The sequence below is a fragment of the Sorex fumeus genome, unplaced genomic scaffold (genome assembly GCF_029834395.1).
Source record: "Sorex fumeus unplaced genomic scaffold, SorFum_2.1 ptg000008l, whole genome shotgun sequence".
NCBI lineage: Eukaryota > Metazoa > Chordata > Mammalia > Eulipotyphla > Soricidae > Sorex > Sorex fumeus.
In genome coordinates this window covers 47,617,705-47,628,023 of record NW_026606065.1, presented here as the reverse complement: position 1 = coordinate 47,628,023, position 10,319 = coordinate 47,617,705, and the positions used below count along the sequence as shown (strand labels likewise).

At 42.9% G+C, this 10,319-nt stretch overlaps 1 pseudogene; it reads left to right on the top strand.

Moving 5' to 3' along the window:
* The first annotated feature begins 1,997 nt into the window (after window positions 1-1,997).
* On the top strand, window positions 1,998-4,058 carry LOC130019159 (craniofacial development protein 2-like; annotated as a pseudogene).
* Window positions 4,059-10,319: the final 6,261 nt, after the last annotated feature.

The window sequence follows — 10,319 nt, the reverse complement described above, 5'->3', positions numbered from 1 at the left end:
AAAATCACTAGGCCTCACAGATGCTCAATCAATTGGATTGCATACTCTGCATGCAGAAGGCTCACTGTTAAATCCCTGGCACCACATGGTCCCCTGAGCGCCTCAAGAATGACCCCAGATCACAGAGTCAGGAGTATCTTATGAGAACTGCCAGGTGTGACATAAAATTCACTGTATTCCTTCACTTCTTCATCTCCTGGAATGTTTATATTCTCGATATTGTTCTAGCTATCTATCCCACAAGCTCTCTATGATTAGATAGATAGATGATTACATATATATGTAAATATATGTACATATGTATGTATATGTATATATAATCATATATATTATCTATAAAACACAGACCTTTGGGCCAGAGTGATTATAAAGTGGGTAGGGCATTTGCTTTGCACATGACCAACCCAGGTTCAACCCCCAGCATCCCAAGTCCACCAAGAATGACCCTTGAGCACAGAGCCAGGAGTGAGTTCTGAGCACTGCCTGCTGTGACCCAAAAACCAAAAACAAACAAGCAGAGAAACAACAAATACAGATCTTATCTGAAATAATAAAATAACTGAAAATCACAATGGGGGGACAGCAGATGTTGAATATTGAGACAATGGTGGAGGGAAGGGGATACTTTGTTGAAGGATGTGGGCTGGAACATTGTAGGTGTGAAGCTTAAATCATCATTAACTACACTGAAAATTATGGTGCTTCAGATAAAATTAAAGGAAAGAGTAGATGTCCCAGTCCAAGAGACTCAGAATTCCAAACAGGCACCAAGGAGATAGTTCAAAGTGCTGAAGAATATGCTTTGCATGATTAATCCCTGTCACCTTACGTTCCTATGAGTACCACTGTCATCCATTAACTGTAGCCCTGAAACAAAAGAAATTAAACCCAAACTGAAAGACATATTATTGCAATGCCCAAACGAAAGATAATAGAAATGTCGTCAGAACAGTAAACCACAATAAGGCAAATTCCTCAATGAAGTATATGGACATATTGAAGTGTGAAGGTGTACTCCTGAAACTCATTCAGTTTTGTAAAACAATGTGATTTTTGTTTGGTTTTGGCGGAGGGCGCTATACCCGGCAGTACTCAGGACTTGCTCTAGGCTCTGCACTCAGGGATCATTCCTGTAAGGTTGGGGTAACATGTGGAGCACCTGGAATCATATCCTTGTCAACCGCATGCAAGGCAAGTGCTCTACCCAACGTACTATGGCTTTGACATCATTTTTAATTTTATTAAATAAATAAATGGGGGAAAGAATATTAACTTTTTAATCACTTAATCACTTAACTTCCCGTTAGTCGTCGATTTGCTCGAGCGGGCGCCAGTAATGTCTCCATTTGTCCCTGTCGCGTGCTAGTGTAGCCCAATGGCATCTCTTCGCTCCGGGAACATGAAGGGCCTCAAACCGATCGTTCATGATCTTGACGAAGAAGTCTGACCATCTGGTAGGTGGGCGGCCACGCGGTCATTTGACATCCCGTGGAATCCAGTCGGTAACAGCTCTAGTCCAGCGGTCATCTTTAAATCTCATTACGTGACCAGCCCATCTGATTTTCGACACCTTGGCAAATGAGACAGCGTCCCTGACCCTTGATCGTCGACGGATGTCAGAACTCCGGATTCGTTCTCTCATTTGAGTGAAACGTGATATTCCAAGCATAGCTCTTTCTATTCTTCTTTGGGAGACCTGAATAGCATTCTCATCTTGTTTGCGTAGGGCCCAGGTCTCTGAGGCATATGTTAATGCAGGAAGAACAGTGGAATCAAAGAGATGTGCCCGGAGCCGGAGGTTCTTCGTCCTCTTAGCTATTTCTTCGACGTTCTTGAAGGCGTTCCAAGCCGCTCTCTTCCTCCTGCGCAGCTCGGGTGCCAGGTCATTTGTCATGTTGACCTCTCGACCTAGGTACACATAGCTGAGAAGGATGAGAAAGAAGAGGCCGACAAAATCTCAAGGCCGACCTAGGCTGCCACAACGAAGGAAGACAAAAATGATCGTCTGTACTTTCAATGCACGTACGCTAGCATCAGATGCATCCATCGAGGACCTGATGGTACAAGCGCGAATGATCAAGTACGACATCATTGGTCTGACCGAGACAAGAAGGCACGAATCTCACCATGCCGTTTTCGACACTGGAGAAGAATTGTTCCTCGGAACATGCGATAAAAGAGGTGTTGGAGGCATCGGTGTCCTTGTCAACACAAACTTGGCCAAGAGCATTGATTCATTCAAATGCCTAACAACCCGAATCGGACGTTTACATTTGAATAGATGTGGCTCACTGCCTGCAGTTTCTATCTTTGTTGTCTACGCACCAACATCTCATTATGATGAAAAAGAAATCGAGAAGTTCTACATGGAGCTAGAGAAGTTCTATAAAGAAGACCACACCTTCTACAAGATCATTGTGGGTGATTTTAATGCCAAGATAGGACCGAGAAGATCAGCTGAAGAACTTCACATCGGGACCCATGGCCTAGAATGGAACGAACAGGGTGAGAGACTGTCTGAGTTCATCATGTTGACCAAGACCATTCATGGTAACTCACAGTTCCAGAAGGCAGAATCTAAATGATGGACATGGGAGTCTCCCGGTGGACGATTCCACAATGAAATAGACCACATCATATTCAATCGACGGTTTTGCCTGACTGATGTCACTGTTCTCCCAAAATTTCGAACGGGATCGGACCACCGTCTCCTTCGTGCAAAATTCTACTTCACAGAACGGGGAGAAAGGGCTGCAAAGTTCAAAAAGAGAACTCCCAGAATGACCACCAACTGGGAACTCTTTGGTACTATTGCGGCAACATGGGAAGATGCCATTGTTGACAACATTGAGGAAGAATACGATCGACTGGTTCAGCACCTCCATGAATGTGCGAGGAACACCAAGAGAGAGATAGCCACAAAAAATCGCCTATCTTCGAAAACTCTTGAGCTAATTCGCCAGCGTGGTTTGGCGCATGCCTCAGGCAACCGCAAGCTAATGTCCGAGCTTGCAAAGCAGTGCAGAGATGCGATCAAGGAAGAGAGAAGAGCAGAAGTACTGGTAGATGCGGCAGAAGCCGGGAAAAGTATTTGTAACGCCCGCCTGTCCTTCGCCAACTATAAGACCAAGATGACTGCCCTCCGACGTCCTGATGGATCCATCACATCCTCCAGAACGGCAATGGAGAAGATTATCCATGACTTCTACTCAAATCTCTTCGATAGCCATGTCCACTTGCCGACATACCAAATTCCACAGGATGGATATGTCGTTCCCAATGTTCTCCCTTCCGAAATCCCACACGCCATTTCGTCGGTAAAGAAACAAACAGCACCCGGCCCAGACAAAGTCAGACCTGAACATCTGAAGAACCTGCCGTCAGTACTCATCAATACACTGGCTCGGCTCTTCACTCGCTACCTGTCTGAATGCAAGGTTCTGTCCCAATGGAAAACCAGCAGGACCGTTCTACTGTTCAAGAAGGGAGACATCCATGACATTGGCAACTATCGCCCGATCTGCCTATTGTCTGTCATCTACAAGTTGTTCACTCGAGTCATCCTAAATAGGATTGGCAGAACACTAGATGAAGGACAACCATGCGAGCAAACAGGGTTCCACAAAGGATTCAGCACCATCAACCATATCCACACGATAACCAAGCTCACTGAGGTTTCTCGGGAGTTCAAGATGCTGCTCTGCCTAACATTCATTGATTTAAAGAAGGCCTTTGATTCTGTTGAGACGGAAGCGGTCATTGAAGCCCTAGCCAATCAGGGCATTCAAGCCCAATACATCAGGATCCTCCATGAGCTGTATTGCGGATTCACTACCAGGATCTCACCATTCTACAAAGAAGTGATCGTTGATGTCAAGAGAGGGGTGCGGCAGGGTGATACCATTTCACCGAAACTCTTCAGTGCCACCCTCAAGAACATCATGCGACGACTGGAATGGGAAGGAATGGGAGTGAAGATAGATGGTCGGCAACTACACCACCTCCGCTTTGCTGATGACATTGTTTTAATAACACCAAACATCAGCCAAGCGGCACAAATGCTGGCCGACTTTGACCGTGAGTGTGGAAAGGTAGGACTACAGCTGAATCTTACGAAGACAATGTTTATGAGAAACAGCCTCGTTCCTGACGCCCCATTCGCTCTCAATGGAACGACCATCTCCGAATTAACTTTTTAAAATCATTTATTTTATTTTTTGGTTTGGAGGCCACATGGGGCAGTGCTCGGGGCTTTCTCCTGGCTCTGATCTCAGGGAACACTCTGAAGGATAACATGTAGTGCGAAGGATCAAATCAGGGTGGTCTACATGCAAGGCAGAGTCCTTAACCTCTGTACTATATCTGTGGGGCAAGGGGTTAGGCAATTAAAATCACACCCCAAAAGTGTCTGATTTCACTGACCTGTTATGGGGTCTAAATATGGCTGTGATTTCAAGGTGAAATGGAGAATGTTTCTGAGAGCAATGTTATTCACAGCTATTTGTAAACTGAGTCTAAACTTGCAAGTTTCTTCAATAACCTAAATACAGAAATCAACATTGGGGAGATATAGCTCAGAGGTAGAGCACTTGACTATCGAGATTAAAGTTAAGCATTTTAAGTTTTTATTGAGTGTTTGCTGAGTAATTTTTCTTAGTTGAATTTAATAATAATAAACCTAAGAGGTCTGTGTTTTCTTATTTTAATGTTAATTTATTAGCCTAATAATTAAATTCATTTGTATTGTGTTTAAAAAAGGTGTTATTTTATAACTATAATGTGTTAAATACTAAAAGGGAAACAATAACACTTTCCTCATCCTGCAGTTTCTCTCTCTTTCCTTCTTTCTTTCTTTCTTTCTTTCTTTCTCTCTCTCTCTCTCTCTCTCTCTCTCTCTCTCTCACACACACACACACACACACACACACACACACACCACTGGAAAGAAGTGCAGACTTCAGGAAACATGTGTCTACATTTTTGAAGGTAGGTGGAAATGTTTTCCCTGTACCTGGTTCTCAATAAAAGCAAATAGAATGACTGTCATGCCTGTCACTAGGCAAATCCCTGATTATTTTCTGATAAAATTTGCCTTTAGTGATAGGAAAGCTTTCATAATTATGTCATACCTCCCTACAGAACTGTCATCCATTAATGTTTTTATTTTAAATTTTTATTATAATTTAGATAACATAAGGCCCCCCGTTGATCGTCGATTTGCTCGAGCGGGCCCAGTAACGTCTCCATTGGAGACTTTGTTGTTACTGTGTCTGGCATATCGAATACTCTCGGTAGCTTGCCGGGCTCTCCGAGAGGGGCGGAGGAATCGAACTCGGGTCGGCCGTGTTGGCCGCTTGTAAGGCGAACGCCCTACCCGCTGTGCTATCGCTCCAGATAACATGGTTGCAATAGTGTTAAAATATGTCGTTCCGATGCACAAAGTTCCAACACTCATTGCTTTTTTAAATATTTTTTAATTGAATCACCATGAGATACACAGTGAGAAAGTTGTTCATAATTGGATTTCAGTCATACAACGTTCCTACACCAGTTTCTTTACCAGTGCACATTTCCTACCACCAAAGTCTCCAGTTTCCCTACAGACACCATAACCATCCCCTGTTGCCCATCTCCACCCCAGCCATCTCTATGGTAATGCATACAATACAATACAGGTTTGCAATACGGGTACAGACAGGTTATCATGCATATTTCTTTACCTACTGTCAGCACTCAATTCTAGTACAGAGTGATCAACCATCATTGTCATAGCGGTCCCTTCTCTACCCTAACTGCACCACTCTACTTGTGGTAAGCTTCCAACAGTGAACCAGTCCTTCTGGCCTTTGTTTCTATTGTCTTTAGATATTAGTCTCATACTGTGTATTTTTTAAATTTTTATATCCCAGAAATGAATGTGATCATTCTGACTGCCCCTCTCCAGCAATCCTTGGGTAAAAGAAAATGTGAGACATCACCTTCTCCAACTTCAAACTGAACTATAAAGCAATAGTAATTAAAACTGCACAATATTAGAAGAAAGACAAACCCACAGACCAATGGAATAGAGTAGAATATCCTGACACACACCCACAACTATACGATTATTTAATCTTTGATAAAGGAGCAAGAAATATGAAGTGGAGAAACAAAAGCAAGTGGTGATGAGAAGTCTGGGCAGATACATGCAAAAAAAGTAACTCAGGCCTCTTTCTAACACACAAAAGGCACAAAAGTCAGATCAAAAATGGATTAAGAACCTCAACATCAGACCTAAATCCATCAGGTACATGGAGGAAAGGTAGGCAGAACCCTCCATGACACTGAAACCCATTGCTTATTAAATAATCAGATTTATAATAGAAAATCCTTTACCTCACATCAGGCCAGTAGACACTTAACTGATTCTAGCATCCCTAAATTTGACATCGTATTTGTCAGTGTTTATAATCTGCCATGGAATTAAGAAAGGGGAGGATTAGTCAATAAGAAAGAAGGGAAAGGAGATTTTAAAAAAAGAAAAGGGAAGATGATAAAAGGAAGAAAGAATGGAAGGAAAATAGTCACTTCTCACTCACTGTCCCAGTGCTGAGTAAGTTAGTGTATAAGCCCATTCTTTTGTTTGCCTTTTTCTAGCCTGAAGATTGCTCCCTTTTTGTATGTAGCATTTTTAGCTATTATATCCTCCTTGATTTTAATTCACTCACTAACTTGCTGATAATATTACCAATTACATTCCAATGTGACATTAGCCTAATAACAAGCTTAGAAAACAGGTCTAGGGGAAAGTACATTAGGAGTAAAAAGATAAAGTGCTTGCCTTGCACTGAACCAACCTAGGTTCAATCCCTGACAACCAATATGGTTCTTGGAGTCCCACAAGGAGCACAGAGCTGGGAGTAAGATTGAGCACTGAGAGGTGTGGCCAAAAAGAAAAAAAATCAAATGGTATTAGCAGAGGTAAAGATATTTTAATGTTCTTTTGTTTTCTGTACAATATTTTAGTTTATGGGATTCTGAGTATATTGGACATGAGTATATTTATACATTCAAATACTGTTGATTTAAGTGTATCAATCAATTGACAGAATGAATCATTTGACAGAATGAATCATTTGCAATACATCAGATCTATATTTATTATTCCAATAATTAAAATATGTGCTTGACCACTAAAGATGAGTTTATATGAAAACCAGGTCATTGATCTTTGTTTTTCACATTTATTTTATTCTTTGTTCCACTCAGGTGTTAAGAGACTCAATGGTGGTTAGGATTCTTAATCTGAAATATCAAGATATGGCTTGAATTTTCAAGGGTGTTTTTAATAACAAATAATGTTAACAAAACATTATTTTTATAGTCTCTGGCCAAGATCCAGAGGCTATAAAACAAAGTTCCCAGAAGAGAGCGATGCAGAATCTCTGCCCCTGCTCCAGGCTGTCTTCATTGGGGCCCCCTCAGAGGGGGGCGGGTTGAGTTTCCCTCCCCGTCCCAAGCAGAGCCTCAGCAGCTGAAAACTTCCAGAACCCAGCCACAGCCATTCTCAAGACCTCTCTCCATATGCTCCGACGAGCCTCACTCATGAGGGAACCAAGAGAGGAACCCAGGTATGCAGGACCCATGGCTGAGATCTCCAAGCCTGCTCGGATCAGAACTGGGCTTCCTCCACCCAAATCCTCAGTTTTCCAGTAGCTTGGCAGTCTCAGCCACAAACTGCCCCCGCAGCCATGTAAATCTCATCAACAGTCAAGATTCAGAGACTATTTAAAAAAAGCTCCAGGAAGAGAGCTGTGCAGTATTTTCTTCTCCGTGCAGCAGAACCTGACAAGCAACCCGTGGCTTATTTGATATGCCAAAAACAACAACAATAACGGGCCTCATTCCCCTGACCCTGAAAGAGCCTCCAATTTGGCAGTGTGGGAAAGATGAGTAAGGAAAGGTTGCTAAAATTTCAGGGTTGGGACTAATGGAGATATTACTGGTGCCTACTCGAGTAAATAGATGAACAAGAGGACGACAGTGATACAGTGAATGTCAACAACGGTTTTCCCATAAAGTTTTAAAAATTGTTGAAGTAATAAACACTATTTCATTGGCTATCTAATGAAAACAACCATTATTTTCTTTCTACTGTTAAGAAGATCTCAACTGTTAGCCATAAAGGCATTCAGTAAGTGAAAAAAACTATTCTTTCCTATGCAAAACATGTCAACCCTTGAAAAAAAAATCTCTCAAAGCCAAGAGCAGGATCTTTGCTGTGTAATAATTAAGACAATTTCTCTTTATTTCTAACATTATCATTCATTAAATATAATCTAGACACACGAGGAAAATGATTCTACAGCTGCAGTGGAAATATACACAGTGAATAAGGAGTATCTTGTGAAACTCCTTGACAGAAAGTAAGGAAGTATTCAAACAATAAAAGTTAAGGACATGTCAAAGAACACAAAAGCCAACTTGGAGAAGCTCCAAATGGGCAAAGCTAGTAACAATAAAAATCAACAAAATAAATGATATTGTACTGAATAGCTACCCCAAAGGATAAAATAAACATATTAGTTCATATAAAGAGATTAGTAAATAAGTAAATGGAAGAGAAGAGACACTTTCTTTACAAAAGAATTCTGAATTCTATGTCTAGATACTTCCTCTTACCTTGGGAATGGAGCTTAATTCATTTCTATCTCCACACCCATTCCACTCTTGAGTAGTAATTTGTTTAGAAAATGGAGCAGAGGGCCTGGAGACATAGTACAGAGATTAAGGTATTTGCCTTGAATGCATCTGACCTGGGTTGGATTCCAAGCATCACAAATTGTCCCCAGAGATCTGCCAACATTGACCCCTGAGCACAGAGTCAGGAGTAAGCCCTAAGCACAGCAAAGTGTAGCTCAAAAAAATGATCAACAAAACTTTTTTAAAATATAAATAAATAAATAAATAAAGCAGCGAGTACAGTAGAGAAACCTGGTAAATACTGCCTTAATGAAAGGATCAAGTTAAACACCATTAATGTGGCACTTTGATAGCACAGCAGGTAGGGAGTTTGCCTTGCATGCGGCCAACGCGGTTCGATTCCCAGCATCCCATATGGCCCCCTGAGCACCGCCAGGAGTAATTCCTGAGTGCAGAACCAGGAGTAACCCCTGAGCATCGCCAGGTGTGACCCAAAAAGAAAAAAAATGTGGCACTTTGATGTCATATATTCTCTGATAGAATTATTTAAGAAGGAATATATTCCTCTCAAAACCCATAACCCTCCTTCACGCCCTACCGAGGTCACCAGTTGCCCCCCGCGAGCGGCTCTCCAGCACGGCCACAGCCCCAGAAGCACAAGGACTTAATGCAGAACCCAGCAGCTTGGAGCAGAAAAGTGAAAGGACTATGCGTTAATCCAGGCCATCATGTCTGCCCGGAGGGGAAAGGGTGTTGGTCCCTTCCACCCTCCTCCCTCTGGAAAGAAAGATGGCGGCCACATGGGAGCCTTATGGACAGCAGGTATGAGCCGGGGGTGTGGGGGCGACTAAAACCTCATGGGAAGGGGGGCGTTCCGGTCCATCCTTCACGCCCTACCGAGGTCACCAGTTGCCCCCCGCGAGCGGCTCTCCAGCACGGCCACGGCCCCAGAAGCACAAGGACTTAATGCAGAACCCAGCAGCTTGGAGCAGAAAAGTGAACGGACTATGCGTTAATCCAGGCCATCAGGTCTGTCCGGAGGGGAAAGGGTGTTGCCCCAGTCGCCTTCTCCTCTCTGGAAAGAAAGATGGCGGCCGCATGGGAGCCTTGTGGACAGCAGGTATGAGCCTGGGGACTGGGGGCGACTAAAACCTCATGGGAAGGGGGGGCGTTTCGGTCCACCCTTCACGCCCTACCGAGGCCACCAGTTGCCCCCCACTAGCGGCTCTCCAGCACAGCCACGACTCCAGAGCACAGAAACCAATTTCTTAACTATCTGACTTTCAGTAGAAATACTTCCAGGGTCAATAAGTAAAATAGCAGAAATCCAAAACCAACATATAATTCTTGAACCCAGCTGTAGAAAGCAAATCACTTCACAATGCTTTGTCAGCATGTCTGATTGGGGGGGGGGGGTAAACTCTAAATAATAGTGGTGAATCTTTTATTGAAACAATGAATCTAATCAAAGCAGATAGAGTGTTAACTAGAATTCATCTGCCCCACAGGGACTGGGAGGGGTGGGGGGTGGGGTTTTATTGGGGTTCTTCATGGTAAAAAATAAGTTTTGGTAAAGGAAAATGTGCTTGATATTTGCATGACTGAGACCTAAACCTGAAAGCTTTGTAACCTTTCCC